At 37.9% G+C, this 18,063-nt stretch overlaps 1 non-coding gene across 1 annotated transcript; it reads left to right on the forward strand.

The window, feature by feature from the left end:
* Nucleotides 1-14,216: 14,216 nt before the first annotated feature.
* LOC112713419 (small nucleolar RNA R71) lies at nt 14,217-14,320 on the forward strand. Its single transcript, XR_003158392.1, has one exon. It is a non-coding gene; the product is annotated as a small nucleolar RNA R71 (small nucleolar RNA).
* Nucleotides 14,321-18,063: the final 3,743 nt, after the last annotated feature.

Raw genomic sequence — 18,063 nt, forward strand, 5'->3', positions numbered from 1 at the left:
CTACAACACCATAAATACAATCTCAATAAATTAAAAACTATTAACTATGTTTTCTAAACTATATAGCAAACAACTCATAGGATCCAGAAACATACAGGAGTATCCATCGAAGATGACTGAGAGCCATGAAGTCCTATGATAGATTCATTATCGCTTATCTTGAGGACAGTGTAGACAGTTTCCACACAATTAATATTTTTTATGTGACCTATAAAATCCAAATTTAATAAAAATTAAATAAATAATTAATTAAATATAGGCAATAATGAGTGAAAATTTTAGAATCATAATTTGACAATTTAAATATGATATTTGGACTAAGTGAATTTTTCTGAGTCGGAAAGCACGGTTTTCTACGTAAAAAACGCACAATAAAAATTTGACCGGCAGTACCGGCTGAGATCTATCCGATACTACAGTTAAGGAAATTAATTATAAGTGAATAAGATTCAAAATTTAGAATTTATAATTTGAGAAGATAGAAATATTTAAAATACAATTTAGAACTATAATCTTAAATATTTTGACCCAAAATTGGACCAACGGGCTAAACCAAGTGAACCGAGCCCAAGTAGGCCCAAGCCCATATATATAAACACTCACTTCATAGAATTTCAGCAAATTATCCCCCATAATTGAGAGAGAGTCACGGACTTGAAAAGAGGAGAGTGAGGAGCCACCATTGTTACTATTCATTCCAACATTCAAATCACCATAACTTTTGATCCGAAGCTTCGATTGACGAGCCATTTACGGCCATGCGTAGCTCTTCTCATCCCCTTCGATTCTATTTAAGCTTGTAGTAAGAAACTCTCAGTTTTTTGCCCAGTTATTTGTTCCTTGGAAATTCGCATTTTTGGTTTTGGGATTGTTGAATTATTATGATTTTGGTTGTTTAGGGATGCTCTATCATAGATTCCTAGTGGGTTTTACCCTAATTTAAAGATGGGTTAAGGTAAGGGAAGCTTTTTCCTATTTGATTTTTCAATTTCATGAAACCTAGGTTGAGAAATTGTGATTTTTGTCGAATATAGTCCAATTGTTGATGTTGGTTGGTGCAAAGTTGGATTGTGGATCAAGCAGCATGAATTGATTTGGTGTGGAGCTCTTGTTTAGTGATTACAAGGCTTCGAAGGTTGAAACCGCCGACATTCAAGCTACGTGTTTGAGTTTCGAGTAGGCATTATGTAAAGTTATGTGAATGCCTAGGTTAGTTGACCTTAAGATAGGTGTGGATTGAATTTGGTTGTTGTTATGGATAGTTAATGGCTATCTGAATGTGTATATTGATTTAGAATTTTTGTGACATTATGAAGTGAATGGTATTTATTGATTTTATTCTTAATTGATTTGGGTGTTGGGCCGGAGGCCGTGATAGGGTGAGAAAATTCCCTATAAGGTAAGTGAAAGTAATCGGTGTGAATTATTGAATGAGATTATTGATGACAATTTAGTTGTGATTGATAATTGAAAATTTGATTGTGTTAAGTTTGGGTATGAATTATGATAAGAATAAGGTATGTTGAATGAGATGTAGTTAGTAGGATGTATGTTGATGATATGAATGATTATGGGTGAGTCATATGTTAGTGTGGATATGGATTGAGGACAAGGTGATTAGTTGCATGAAAGATTGGATATATGAAGTAATGATTATTGTTTAAAATTTGGATGGTAATATTGATGTTGATGCAAATTTATGGAACTTGAAAAGCATTGATGTGGTTTGTGTTGAGTTTAGAGTTGTTGGATGATTTGGAATTGCTTGATTAGGTGTGGAAATGGTTAGAGAGGGTAATGAATTGATGGATATATAATGAGTATATTTAAAAACGGTTTTGATATTGTTTTTTCTTGAATTTGGATTGAGAAATGGTAAACAATTGAGTTATGCAGAATTTTGGTAAAAGTTGGGTTTTAACCAATTTTGACGGGCCATATCTTATCCCTCAAAACTTAGATTCAAGTGAACTTTGGCTTAAATTAAAGATAATTAAGAGAGCTTTAAAATGGTATTAAGATTATTGAATTTGAAATTTTGCAAAGAAAGTTATGAATATTGGAAGTTAGAGTCAAAAGTTTGATTTCTGTGATGTGCAGAAAATTTGGAAATCCATCATGTGTGCCCACGCACACCTATGTGCGTACGCACAGAACAGAGCGGGTGTTTCAAGTTGTGCGTATGCACAACATCATGCGTATGCACAGGCCAAGAAAGCCTTCTGGTATGTGCATACGCACACAACCTGTGAGTTTGCACAAACCATGTTTTTCAATAAAAACTCTGTTTTTACTCGTTTTACCTTCCCGGCAAGCTTGTAAACTTCCCTGATACTTTTTTAAAACCTTTTGCTAGTATTTAGACTTTGAATCAAAGGAGAACACAATAAATGAATTAAAAATGGGTTATTTTAGTTATGAGTTTAGAGCCGGTGACCTAGGCTTGGGAAATCTGTGGATGGGTTACGTATATAAATATGGTGGAGTGTTATGTTGGTGATGAATGAGAAGGGAATATAAATTGAGAAATGATTGAGGTTGAGCAATGTCTTATTGAAAAGGTTTATGTGCTTAAAAGAACTTGAGGATGAGAGTGACTATGATGAGCTTAAAAGTGAGCCGGGCACTACATCCCAGAGACTTGGTTTATTGAAAGAGTTTTGTCCCGGCAAGAACACTGGTTTGACCCTGCTTGTCGTAGTTATTGTGCATCTGTAGGGATGGTGGTTTTATCCCACCTGCAGTGAGGACGGAGGCTCTATCCCGCTCACGTATTGATGAATTGTTTTGTGTTGAGCAAGGACGGTAGTTTAATCCCTCTTGCATATTGATTTGTGAATGCAATCCGAGAAAGAATGGTGGTATAATCCCGCTTGTTTGAGGTGTCCAGTAAAGATGGTGGTTTAATCCCGCTTACTGTGGAGGCAAGGAAGGTGGTTTAATCCCGCTTGCCTATTTCGAGCAAGGATAGTGGTTTAATCCTGCTTGTTTATGGAACCTATGGATAAGGTTTGTGGTTTAATCCCGCTTATCCGAGTTGGTTCTGCCAACATAACTGACGCGTGAACTCATGGCCAGTAGGACATGCATGCATCATTTACATCTATGTGACATTGTTTGGGTGTGTTTATTGTATATGTGGTTTGCCTATGTAATTATTATTTTTTAACTGCTATATGTTATAATTGCTGTAATTGAATCTGTTGTGCTTGAATTTCATTACTTGTGTTTGCTGTTACTATTTTATTATGAGACCTTGTATATATGGAGATTGAGACGAAATGAGAAGGACTTGAGGTTTATTGGAAAGAGAAAGGTCGAATGAAAACAAAGGTGCATGAGTGTAGTTAGTTGGTCTAGCATACCTTACTGTTTTTCTGGTTTATTAGTATATTTCTAGGCTTGGATTTTTGTTTGTCGAAGTGTTAGAATTGCCTAGAGGATTCGTGTAGTCTTTTCATCGTATCTGCTTTAGAACTATTACCCCTGCTGAGAACCCCAAAAGGGATGATGCTCTCACCCGTTTTGAAGATTTCCATCTTACAGGTACTGGACGTGATTCACTCGTTGGGTGTGCCAGTTTCTCTCCGCGAAGTGAAGATTGTCATTTGGGGATTTTACTTTTTCTTAGATATTATATATATGTTCTCCACTGTTGTATATTATGAATTGTATATCCCTCTTAGAGGTTGATTATGGAGAAACAGAATGTATGTTTATGATTCTATCATACTTTTGGGTTGTATTATATTAACTAGTCTGCCTTACCTTCGCAGGTCAAGACTAGTGTTGTTATGTATAACTTCTTGAATTATATATATATATATATATATATATATATATATATATATATATATATATATATATATATATATACTTCTGTCATTTCTGCTTATGTATATCGTCGGTTTTTGAATGTGATGCGATTTTGCTTATGTCTTTTCTTCACGGGCTCCTAGTATATCATACTCCTTCCATTATATATATGTATTTTGTTTTTAGAAGTCATGATACCTGACCACCATTGATTTACGACCTAGGCGTAAAGCTCTATGTGGTAGGGTGTTACATTATGGTATTAGAGTAATTTGTTTCTATTGAGCCTGAGGGACGGATTGACTATGCTTCTGAGCATACTCTAAGTTGTGTTTTCGTTCTATTTAGGATATCTGATTGATAAACATAGCATAAGGTTCATGTGTTTACGCTTGGAACTTTGAAGCGTTAGACTTGCGATATTGAGACTGATCACCTTGATATCACTTGTTTGGTGTGAACAGAACCAGATGGCGACTCGTGGACATGGCCACGGGCAAGGGAGAGGTACGAATCGAAATGAGGAACACGAGACGAATGAAAACAACCCCGCAAACTTTATGGTTGCCTTGGAGAATATGGTTGCGGCTATGCAAGCCACGGCTGCTGCCTTGGGCAATCAAGCTAACAATGTAAATGGAGGAAATGAGAATAATGGACCAATGACATTGTCATCCTTTCTAAAGGTGCATCCTCCAACCTTTAGAGGAACTACGAGTCCCACTAAAGCCGACAATTGGTTTCAGGCAATGGAACAAGCGTTGCAAGCTCAGCATGTACCTGAAAATCAGTATGTAGAGTTTGCCACATGCAAGTTTGAGGGAGAAGCTCAGTTTTGGTGGCAAGGAGCTCATCATTTATTGCAACAAGGTGATGTTGCAGTTAGTTGGGATGCCTTTTGAGTGGAGTTCTATAAGAAGTATTTTCCTAACTCGATTAGGGCGACGAAGGGGTTAGAGCTGCTACAGCTAAAGCAAGATTCTGTGACAGTGGCGAAATACACTAGTAAGTTTGAGGAGTTATGTCGATTCTCGATGGTTTGTCAAGGTGCTCCAGAGAGTTATGATGAGTGAAAGTGTATTAAGTACGAGAGTTGACTTCAGAGAGAAATTTTGACCGCTGTGGGGCCTATGGAGGTCCGAATCTTCTCCGAGTTGGTGAATAAGAGCAAAGTTGTAGATGAGTGCTTAAGGAAGGTTGTTATGGAAAAGAATGACTGTGGGGATTTCTATAGGAATGGCCAAGGCAGAGATCTTGCACCAAGAGGTCAAGACAGAGATTTCACACCAAGGCACCAAAACTTTAAGAGGAGTGGTCATGCATCGCAATACTCATAAGACTGCAACGCCTATCGAAAGAGTGACTATCACAAAGGACATGGTAAGGGAAAGCAGGCAGGGACTCAGCGAGAGGACTTGAGATGCCCGAGATGCGAAAGATACCATCCGAAAATGTCGTGCATGGCTGGGCTAAGATTATGCTACCATTGTGGATTGCCTGGGCATGTCTCTAGACATTGTCCTAACAGGAAGGACCAGGATGCGAGCTGGTCTTAGCAACAAGGGTTGAGAATCTCTAATATGAGGTATTTGTGAAATGGGTAACCAAATTCTAATTGCATTGTATGATATTGGAACATTGCGTTTATCCATAGTTTGTAACGGAGATAAGCATTTAAAACTAAAAGTGTCAAACTTAGTATCACATCTAGGATTAAATTTAATAGTTCCAGGTAGAGTATTGCCATTAGATTTGGCAAAACTTGAGAAGATTTTTGGTTGATGTGGGCAAATAATTAAATTCTTAAAGGCAAGCGAATCAAAGTAACGTTGTGGAAGCACAGTGATCTTGATGGCGACGTGAGATTTTATATGAATGAGAGTACCAATAAAATCTTTGTGACCTGATCTATCTCTTCTTTTGTTAGTTGCATTGCAGTTCTTTATTCCAAATTCTTTCTTGGAAATAATTTGAATATTCCCAATTCTATTCCTCGTTTTCATATATCCTTACATGAAACTTGTACTCATTGATGTGAGCCCGAACTCATTTTGAACTAATCATATGAAACTTCGACCCTTAAGGGATCATTGTTGAGTTGAGTCACCTCCATTCATGAACTTAAAATTCTTCTAAATCTTGCAGGGATATGTTACGAGTCAATGAGCTTTTTGTTTTCGCTAAGGATTCTTAATTTGGAAATTTCTTTCTTGAGATTCACTTTAGTTCTCTTTCTGGTGTATTTCGTTATTTTCTATGACCTCACTTGATCGTAACACATAGCGTCTTTCCAATTTCTGGTGGATACTATTCGAGTTCCTTGTTTTCTTTTGGGTCTAGTATAACTTCGAATAACTCGAGCCTATTTCGGCATTGCATGCGATTCATAGATGCAACCATTGAAATGCTAGTTCCTTAGAGCATGATTTGTGGACATGGAAGGTGAAACCTATAAGTATACGCCATCGCTAGAAGTTATAAAGTGGTGATTTTCAGGGAAAGAGTTTCGGATTGAACTAAGTCTAAAGTGGATGGTAGTAAGATTGCGAGGGGTTCATGCTCCGTTGTGTTGGTATGAGGATGGAGAGCTAAGTGTGGTTAGGTTCTAACTTGTGTTGAGAGACATCGCAGAAAAAGAAGTTCTGCTGATTATGTTCACTCAGAGTCGAACTGGGGTGAAATAACACACGTAGAAGCTTGATGTTAAATATGATAAAGGACTATCATCAGTATTGAGACAAGGTAACTTTTGGTTAACATAGAGAAATAACTAAGTTCTTGGTGGCTAATAATCAGAGTGACGCAGCGGAAGTACGTTGGAACATTCAACTTGAATTAGGTTTATGGAATTGGTAGGGGCGTTAGTAGCGTGGAGTTATCAGTTGCATTCTATAAAGAGTGAGAATAGGTTATATAAGTCGCGAATCTTACTATAAGTATTGAGGAAGCTTCATTAATGAAGATTGCCTGGAGTCGGACGGACCTTGAGAAGCATACTTGGAAAGTGGAGATACATGAGAGGAAGAATCATTCAGAGTTTGTTATGAGCGGTCAAATTTTGAGGACAAAATTTTTATTAAGGTGAGTAGGATGTAAAACCCTGATTTAACAAAAATTAAATGAATAATTAATTAAATATGTGCGGAAATGAGTGAAAATTTTAGAATCATAATTTGACAATTTAAATATGATATTTGGACTCAGTGGATTTTTTTGAGTCGGAAAACATAGTTTTCTGTGTAAAAAACACACACTGAAAATTTGACCGGCAGTACTGGCTGAGATCTGTTTGGTACTGCAGCTAAGGAAATTAATTATAAGTGAATAAGATTAATAATTTAGAATTTATAATTTGAAAAGATAGGAATATTTAAAATATGATGTAAAACTTTAATCTTAAAGATTTTGGCCCAAAATTGGACCAACGGGCTAAACCAAGTGAACTGGCCCAAGTGGGTCCTGGTGCACGAAATTATAAATCACACTTTTCACAATTCTTACCACTAACCACCAAGTGCACTGGGTCGTCCAAGTAATACCTTACATGAGTAAGGGTCGATCCCACAGAGATTGTTGGCTTGAAGCAAGCTATGGTTATCTTGTAACTCTTAGTCAGGATATCAATTATAATTATCAGTTGACTTGCAAATGAACAAGAGAGCATGGATTAAATGATACTTATTATTTAGTAATGGAGAATATGTTGGAGTTTTGGAGATGCTTTGTCTCCTGAATCTCTGCTTTCCCCCTGTCTTCTTCCTCACGCACGCAAGGTTCCTCCTATGGCAAGCTGTGTGTTGGTGGATCACTGGTGCACGAAATTGTGATCACTAACAATGGCATTCAACTTGGTATGTGCATCTACTAACCCAGCACTTTCTTCACAAATTCGCATCACTAACTGGCAAGTGTATTGGGTCGTCCAAGTAATAAACCTTACGTGAGTAAGGGTCGATCCCACAGAGATTGTTGGTATGAAGCAAGCTATGGTCATCTTGTAAATCTCAGTCAGGCGGATAATAAATGGTGATAGAGTTTTCGAATAATAATAATAAATAAATAGAAAATAAAGATAGAAAAACTAATGTAGATCATTGGTGAGAATTTCAGATAAGTGTACGGAGGTGCTTTGTCCCTGTTGGATCTCTGCTTTCCTACTGCCTTCCTTCAATCTTTCTTATTCCTTTCCATCGTGAGCTGTATGTAGGGCATCACCGTTGTCAATGGCTACATCCCATCCTCTCAGTGAAAAAGGTCCAAATGCTCTGTCACGGCACGGCTAATCATCTGTCAGTTCTTGATCATGTCGAAATAGAATCCATTGATTCTTTTGCGTTTGTCATCACGCCTAACAATCGTGAGTTTGAAGCTCATCACAGTCATTCAATCCCAGAATCCTACTCGGAATACCACAGACAAGGTTTAGACTTTCCGGATTCTCATGAATGCCGCCATCAATTCTAGCTTATACCACGAAGACTCTGATCTCACGGAATGGAAGGCTCGATTGTCAGGCGAGGGCAACCATGCATCGTTCATCAGGAATCCAAGAGATACACACTCTAGCTTTCGCTTGTAGAACGGAAGTGGTTGTCAGGCACGCGTTCATAAGGATGGATGATGATGAGTGTCACGAATCATCACATCCATTAGGTTGAAGTACGAATGGTATCTTAGAACAGGAATAAATTGAATTGAATAGAAAATAGTAGTAATTGCATTAAAACTTGAGGTACAGCAGAGCTCCACACCCTTAATCTATGGTGTGTAGAAACTCCACTATTGAAAATATATAAGTAATAAAAATTCAGGCATGGCCGAATGGCCAGCCCCCAAAACAAAAACCAAGATGTAAAAAATCCAGATATGGAACCAAGATGTCAAATACAATAGTAAAATGTCCTATTTATACTAGACTAGCTACTAAGGTTTACAGAAGTAAGTAATTGATGCAGAAATCCACTTCCGGGGCCCACTTAGTGTGTTCTTGAGCTGAGCTTGATCTTTACACGAGCTGAGGCTTCTCTTGGAGTTGAATGCCAAGTTGTAACGTGTTTTTGGCGTTCAACTTTGGTTCGTGACGTGTTTCTGGCGTTTGACTCCAGAATGCAGCATGGAACTGGCGTTGAGCGCCAGTTTATGTCGTCTAAACTTGAATAAAGTGTGGACTATTATATATTTCTGGAAAGCTCTGGATGTCTACTTTCCAAAGCCATTAGGAGCGTGCCATTTGGAGTTCGGTAGCTCCAGAAAATTCATTTCAAGTGCAAGGAGGTCAGATTCCAACAGCATCAGTAGTCTTTTGTCAGCCTTTTATCAGAGTTTTGTTCAGGTCCCTTAATTTCAGCCAGAAAATACCTGAAATCACAGAAAAATACACAAACTCATAGTAAAGTCCAGAAATGTGAATTTAGCATAAAAACTAATGAAAACATCCCTAAAAGTAGCTAGATCCTACTAAAAACTACCTGAAAACAATGCCAAAAAGCGTATAAATTATCCGCTCATCACAACACCAAACTTAAATTGTTGCTTGTCCCCAAGCAACTGAAAATCAAATAGGATAAAAAGAAGAGAATATACTATAAATCTCAAAATATGAATGAATATTAGTTCTAATTAGATGAGCGGGACTTGTAGCTTTATGATTCTGAACAGTTTTGGCATCTCACTTTTTCCCTTGAAGTTCAAAATGATTGGCATCTTATGGGAACTTAGAATTTTAGATAGTGTTATTGATTCTCCTAGTTAAGTATGTTGATTCTTGAACACAGCTACTTTTATGAGTCTTGGCCGTGGCCCTAAGCACTTTGTTTTCCAGTATTACCACCGGATACATAAATGCCACAAACACATGACTGGGTGAATCTTTTCAGATTGTGACTCAGCTTTGCTAAAGTCCCCAGTTAGAGGTGTCCAGAGCTCTTAAGCACAATCTTTTGCTTTGGATCATGACTTTAACCACTCAGTCTCAAGCTTTTCACTTGGACGTGCATGCCACAAGCACATGGTTAGGGACAGCTTGATTTAGCCGCTTAAGCCTGGATTTTATTTCCTTGGGCCCTCCTATCCATTGATGCTCAAAGCCTTGGATCCTTTTTACCCTTGCCTTTTGGTTTTAAGGGCTATTGGCTTTTTCTGCTTGCTTTTTCTTTTTCTTTCTAAAATTTTTTTTGCCATTTTTTTTCGCAAGCTTTGTTCTTCACTGCTTTTTCTTGCTTCAAGAATCAATTTTTTTTATTTTTCAGATCATCAATAGCATTTATCTTTGTTCATCATTCTTTTAAGAGCCAACAACTTTAACATTCATAAACAACAAGATAAAAAATATGCACTGTTCAAGCATTCATTCAGAGAACAAAAAGTATTGTCACCACATCAATATAATTAAACCAAATTCAAGGATGAATTCGAAACTCATGTACTTCTTGTTCTTTTGAATTAAAAACATTTTTCATTTAAGAAAGGTGAAGGATTTATGGAATTATTCATAGCCTTAAGACATAGTTACTAAATACTAATGATCATGAAGTAGAGACACAAAACATAAACAAACATATAGCATAAAAATCGAAAAACAGTGAAATAAGAACAAGGAGTGAGTCCACCTTAGTGGCGTCTTCTTCTTGAAGGACCCATGATGTCCTTAAGCTCTTCTATGTCTCTTCCTTGCCTTTGTTGCTCTTCCCTCATTGCTCTTTGATCTTCTCTAAGCTCATGGAGAATGATGGAGTACTCTTGATGTTCCACCCTTAATTGATCCACATTGTAACTCAAATCTTCTAGAGAAGTGTTGAGTTGTTCCCAATAGTTATTTAGAGGAAAATGCATCCCTTGAGGCATCTCAGGGATTTCTTGATGATGAGCTTCCTCATGCATCTCTTGAGATCCATGGATGGCTTCTCTTGTTTGCTCCATCTTCTTCTTAGTGATGGGCTTGTCTTCTTTAATGAGGATGTCTCCTTCTATGATAACTCCAGCTGAGTAGCATAGATGGCATATAAGATGAGGAAAAGCTAGCCTTGCCATGGTGGAGGACTTTTCGGCTATTTTGTAGAATTCAAGAGAGATGACTTCATGAACTTCTACTTTCTCTCCAATCATGATGCTATGGATCATGATGGCCCGATCCACAATAACTTCAGATCGGTTGCTAGTGGGGATGATGGAGCGTTGGATGAACTCCAACCATCCTCTAGCCACAGGCTTAAGGTCCAGTCTTCTCAGTTGAACCAGCTTGCCTCTTGAGTCTCTTTTCCATTGAGCTCCTTCCACACATATGTCCATGAGGACTTGGTCCAACCTTTGATCAAAGTTGACCCTTCTAGTGTAGGGGCGTTCATCTCCTTGCATCATGGGCAAGTTGAATGCCAACCTCACATTTTTCGGACTAAAATCTAAGTATTTCCCCCGAACCATTGTAAGATAATTCTTTGGGTTCGGATTCATACTTTGATCATGGTTCCTAGTGATCCATGCATTGGCATAGAGCTCTTAAACCATTAGGATTCTGACTTGTTGAATGAGGTTGGTCAGAACTTCCCAACCTCTTCTTTGGATCTCATGTCGGATCTCCGGATACTCATTTTTCTTGAGCTTGAAAGGGACCTCAGGGATCACCTTCTTCTTTGCCACAACTTCATAGAAGTGGTCTTGATGGGCTTTAGAGATGAATCTTTCCATCTCCCATGACTCGGAGGTGGAAGCTTTTGTCTTCCCTTTCCCTTTTCTAGAGGTTTCTCCAGCCTTAGGTGCCATCAGTGGTTATGAAAAAACAAAAAAGCTATGCTTTTACCACACCAAACTTAGAATATTGCTCGCCCTCGAGCAAGAGAAGAAAGAATAGATGAAGAAGAAGAAAATATGGAGGAAAGGTGGAGGTGTGTGGGTTCGGCCAAGGTGAAGAAGAGAGGGTTGTGGTGTGTGAAAATGAAGAAGGATAGAGGGGTTTATATAGTGAAGGGAGAGGGGGTAGGTTCGGCCATTGAGGGTGGGTTTGGGTGGGAAAGAGATGTTAAATTTTGAAGGTAGGTGGGGTTTATGGGAAAAAGTGGATGGATGTGAGTGGTGAAGAGGTGATGGGGAAGAATGATTGAGGTGATTGGTGAAGGGTTTTTGGGAAAGAGTGTTATTGGATTGTGTGAAGAAGAGAGAAGGTAAGTGGAGGTAGGTGGGGATCCTGTGGGGTCCACAGATCCTGAGGTGTCAAGGATTTACATCCCTGCACCAATGAGGCGTGTAAAACGCCTTCTGCATGCAATCCTGGCGTTTAACACCAGATTGATGCTTGTTTCTGGCATTGAACACCAACTTCATGCTTGTTTTGGGCGTTCAATGCCCATCTGCAGCATGTTTCTGGCGTTGAATGCCAGTTCCATGCTTGTTTCTGGCGTTCAGTGCCAGCTCTCCTCAGGGTGTATTCCTGGCATTTAAACGCCAGGATATTGCTTGTTTCTAGTGTTCAATGCCAGATCCATGCTCTGTTCTGGCATTGAACGCCGGCCAGATGCTCCTTACTGGCGTTTAAACGCCAGTAAGTCCTTCCTCCAGGGTGTGCTTTTTCTTCTGCTGTTTTTGAATCTATTTTAATTTTAGTATTTTTTCGTGATTCCACATGATCATGAACCTAATAAAACACAAAAGAAAAATAAAATTAAATTAGATAAATAAAAATTGGGTTGCCTCCCAATAAGCGCTTTTTTAGTGTCACTAACTTGACAGTGGGCTCTCATGGAGCCTCACAGGTGATCAGGTCAATGTTGTAGACTCCCAACACCAAACTTAGAGTTTGGCTATAGCTTCCCAACACCAAACTTAGAGTTTGATTATGGGGGCTTTGTTTGACTCTGTCTTGAGAGAAGCTTTTCATGCTTCCTCTCCATGTATACAGAAGAACACCCTTGGGTCTTAAACACAAGGTAGTCCCCATTCAATTGAAGGACTAATTCTCCTCTGTTAACATCTATCACAGCTCCTGCTATGGCTAGGAAAGGTCTTCCAAGGATGATGCATTCATCCTCCTCCTTCCTAGTGTCTAGGATTATAAAATCAGCAGGGATGTAAAGGCCTTCAACCTTCACTAACACATCCTCTACCAATCCATAAGCTTGTCTTACTGACTTGTCTACCATTTGTAATGAGAACATGCAGGCTGTACCTCAATGATCCCCAGCTTCTCCATTGCAGAGAGTGGCATAAGATTTATGCCTTACACTAGGTCACACAGAGCCTTTTCAAAGATCATGGTGCCTATGGTATAGGGTATTAAGAATTTACCATGATCTTGTTTCTTTTGAGGTAAAGTTTGCAGAACCCATGTATCTAGTTCTCTAATGAGCAAGGGAGGTTCACCTTCCCAAGTCTCATTACCAAACAACTTGGCATTCAGCTTCATGATAGCTCCTAGATATTGAGCAACTTGCTCTCCAGTTACATCTTCATCCTCTTCAGAGGAAGAATAGTCTTCAGAGCTCATGAAAGGCAGAAGGAGATTTAATAGAATCTCCATGGTCTCTATATGACCTTCAGATTCCTTTAGGTCCTCAATAGGGAACTCCTTCTTTCTTGAGAGACGTCCCATGAGGTCTTCCTCATTGGGATTCACGTCCTCTCCTTCCTCTCTAAGTTCGGCCAATTTGATTATGTCAATGGCCTTGCACTCTCATTTTGGATTCTCTTCGGTATTTCTTGGAAGAGTACTAGGAGGAGTTTCAGTGACTTTCTTACTCAGCTGGCCCACTTGTGCCTCCAAACTTCTAATGGAGGACCTTGTTTCACTCATGAAACTTAAAGTGGACTTAGACAGATCAGAGACTATGTTTGCTAAGTTAGAGGGGCTCTGCTCAGAATTCTTTGTCTGTTGTTGAGAAGATGATGGAAAAGGCTTGCTATTGCTAAACCTGCTTCTTCCACCATTATTAAAGCCTTGTTGAGGCTTTTGTTGATCCTTCCATGAGAAATTTGGATGGTTTCTCCATGAGGAGTTATAGGTGTTGCCAAAGGCGTCCCCCGTGTAATTTACCTCTGCCATTGCAGGATTTTCAGGACCATAAGCTTCTTCTTTAGAAGGTGTCTCTTTAGTACTGTTGGATGCATTTTGCCATCCATTCAGACTTTGAGAAATCATGTTGACTTGCTGAGTCAACATCTTGTTCTGAGCCAATATGGCATTCAGAGCATCAATTTCAAGAACTCCCTTCCTCTGAGGCGTCCCATTACTCACGGAATTCCTCTCAGAAGTGTACATGAATTGGTTTTTTGCAACCATTTCAATAAGTTTCTGAGCTTCTGCAGGTGTTTTTTTTAGGTAAATGGATCCACCTGCAGAATGGTCCAGTGACATCTTAGAGAACTCAGATAGACCATAATAGAATATATCTATCATGGTCCACTCTAAAAACATGTCAGAAGGACACCTTTTGGTCATCTGCTTGTATCTTTCCCAAGCTTCATAGAGGGATTCACCATCTTTTTGTTTGAAGGTCTGAACATCCACTCTAAGCTTGCTCAGCTTTTGAGGAGGAAAGAACTTAACCAAGAAGGCCGTGACCAGCTTATCCCAAGAGTCCAGGCTATCTTTAGGTTGTGAGTCCAACCATGTTCTAGCTCTGTCTCTTACAGCAAAAGGGAAAAGCATGAGCCTGTAGACATCAGGATCTACTCCATTAGTCTTAACAGTCTCACAAATCTGCAAGAACTCAGTTAAAAACTGGTAGGGATCTTCTGATGGAAGTCCATGAAACTTGTAATTCTGTTGCATTAGAGCAACTAGTTGAGGTTTCAGCTCAAAATTGTTTACTCCAATGGCAGGAATTGAGATGCTTCTTCCATCAAATTTGGAAGTAGGTGTAGTATAATCACCAAATATCCTCCTTGCATTATTGTTGTTAGGTTCGGCTGCCATATCCTTTTCTTGTTCAAAAATTTCAGTAAGGTTGTCTCTGGATTGTTGTAATTTAGCTTCTCTTAATTTCCTCTTCAGAGTCCTTTCAGGTTCAGGGTCAGCTTCAACAGGAATGCTTTTTTCCTTGTTCCCGCTCATATGAAATAGAAGAGAACAAAAGAAGAAGAGGAATCCTCTATGTCACAGTATAGAGATTCCTTTATGTTAGTAGAAGAAGAAGGGAATAGAGGAAGGAAAAGGTAAGAATCCAAACACAAGGGTGAAGTGATAAGTGGATACTTTATACGCTTTTTGGCATTGTTTTTAGGTAGTTTTTAGTATGATCTAGTTACTTTTAGGGATATTTTCATTAGTTTTTATGCTAAATTCACATTTTTGGACTTTACTATGAGTTTTTCTATTTTTCTGTGATTTCAGGTATTTTCTTGCTGAAATTGAGGGACCTGAGCAAAACTCTGATAGGAGGCTGACAAAGGACTGTTGATGCTGTTGGAATCTGACCTCCCTGCACTCGAAATGGATTTTCTGGAGTTACAAAACTTCAAATGGCGCGCTCTCAATGGCGTTGGAAAGTATACAACTAGAGCTTTCCAGAAATATATAATAGTCTATACTTTGTTCGAGATTTGACGATGTAAACTGGCGCTCAACGCCAGTTCCATGCTGCATTCTGGAGTCAAATGCCAGAAACACGTCACGAACCAGAGTTGAACGCCAAAAACACGTTACAACTTGGCGTTCAACTCCAAGATAAGCCTCAGCTCGTGTAAAGATCAAGCTCAGCCCAAACATACACCAAGTGGGCCCCGGAAGTGGATTTATGCATCAATTACTTACTTTTGTAAACCCTAGTAGCTAGTTTAGTATAAATAGAACTTTTTACTAGTGTATTAGTCGTCTTTTGACCATTGGTCCTTCTCTCTATTTTTGAATTCATATCATATTTTGGGGCTGGCCATTCGGCCATGCCTGGACCTTTTACTTATGTATTTTCAACGGTGGAGTTTCTACACACCATAGATTAAGGGTGTGGAGCTCTGCTGTACCTCAAGTTTTAATGCAATTACTACTATTTTCTATTCAATTTAATTTATTCTTGTTCTAAGATACCATTCGTACGTCAACCTGATGGATGTGATGATTTGTGACACTCATCATCATCCATCCCTATGAACGTGTGCCTGACAACCACTTCCGTTCTACAAGTGAAAGCTAGGATGCGTATCTCTTGGATTCCTGATACACGATGCATGGTTGCCCCTCGCCTGACAACCGAGCCTTCCATCCCGTGAGATCAGAGTCTTCGTGGTATAAACTAGATTGATGGCGGCATTCATGAGAATCCAGAAAGTATAAACCTTGTCTGTGGTATTCCGAGTAGGATTCTGGGATTGAATGACTGTGACGAGCTTCAAACTTACGATTGTTGGGCGTGATGACAAACGCAATAGAATCAATGGATTCTATTCTGACATGATCGAGAACCGATAGATGATTAGCCGTGCCGTGACAGAGCATTTGGACCTTTTTCACTGAGAGGATGGGATGTAGCCATTGACAACGGTGATGCCCTACATATAGCTTGCCATGGAAAGGAGTGACAAAGATTGGATAAAAGCAGTAGGAAAGCAGAGATTCAGAACGAACACAGCACCTCCATACACTTGTCTGAAATTCCCACCATTGAATTACATGAGTAACTTTACCTTTATTTTATGTTTATTATTTATTATTTATTTTTGAAAATCCATAATCAATTACTATCCGCCTGACTGAGATTTACAAGGTGACCATAGCTTGCTTCATACTAACAATCTCTGTGGGATTGACCCTTACTCACATAAGGTTTATTACTTGGATGACCCAGTACACTTGCTGGTTAGTTGAGCGGAGTTGTGAAAGAAAGTACTGAGTTAATAGATGCACATACCAAAGTTTCATTGTTGATGATCACAATTTCGCCCACCAAGTTTTTGGCACCGTTGCCGGGGATTGTTCGAGTATGGACAACTAACGGTTTATCTTGTTGCTCAGATTAGGTAATTTTCTTTTTTTATTATTTTATTTTCTTTTCAAAAAGTTTTCAAAAACATTTTTGAAAATTCCTCATCTGTTTTCGAAAATTATTCTAAATTTTTAAGAATGAATTCTAGAGTTTCACAGTAACATGTTAAAGACTGGTTGGCTGTAAAGCCATATCCAAATTCTTTTGGACTGAGGTTTCCAACCATCATCATAGAGGCAAGTTAATTGGAATATCAGTTGTTACATGCATGATTTATATCTTCTAAAGCTGGCTGGCTATTAAGCCATGCCCAACCCTTGGATTGGAGCTTTAGACTAACATTGAAAGATTCTTGGAATTCTTATTAAAAATTTTGAATTTCTTATTTTATTTTTCCTATATGTTTTTCGAAAAATTAAAAGAAAAATACAAAAAAAATCATAAAATCATAAAAATCAAAAATATTTTTTGTGTTTCTTGTTTGAGTCTTGTGTCATGTTTTAAGTTTTATGTCAATTGCATATTCATCTTGTTCTTGCATTTTTCAAAAATTCATGCATTCATAGTGTTCTTCATGATCTTCAAGTTGTTCTTGGTAAGTCTTCTTGTTTGATCTTTGATGTTTTCCTGTTTTGTGTTTTTTGTTGTTTTTCATGTGCATTTTTGCATTCATATTGTCTAAGCATTAAAGATTTCTAAGTTTGGTGTCTTGCATGTTTTCTTTGCATCAAAAATTTTTCAAAAATATGTTCTTGATGTTCATCATGATCTTCAAAGTGTTCTTGGTGTTCATCTTGACATTCATAGTGTTCTTGCATGCATCATGTGTTTTGATCCAAAATTTTCATGTTTTGGGTCATTTTCGTGTTTTTCTCTCTCATCATTAAAAATTCAAAAAAATATCTTTTTCTTAATTTTCTCATAATTTTCGAAAATTTGAGTTGACTTGGTCAAAAATTTTTAAAATTAGTTGTTTCTTACAAGTCAAGTCAAATTTTCAAAATTTAAAAATCTTATCTTATTAAAACTTTTTCAAAAATTAAATCTTTTTCATTTTTCATATTAATTTTCGAAAATTTCTTAAAATATTTTTCAAAAATCTTTTTCTTAATTTTATCTTTATTTTCAAAAATTATACTAACAATTAATATGATTGGTTCAAAAATTTGAAGTTTGTTACTTTCTTGTTAAGAAAGGTTCAATCTTTAAATTCTAGAATCTTATCTTTTAGTTTCTTGTTAGTCAAATAATCAAATTTAATTTTAAAAATTAAATCTTTTTCAACCATATCTTTTTGATCATATCTTTTTATCATATCTTTTCCAAAATTTTATCTTTT

Source organism: Arachis hypogaea, chromosome 9 (genome assembly GCF_003086295.3).
Source record: "Arachis hypogaea cultivar Tifrunner chromosome 9, arahy.Tifrunner.gnm2.J5K5, whole genome shotgun sequence".
NCBI lineage: Eukaryota > Viridiplantae > Streptophyta > Magnoliopsida > Fabales > Fabaceae > Arachis > Arachis hypogaea.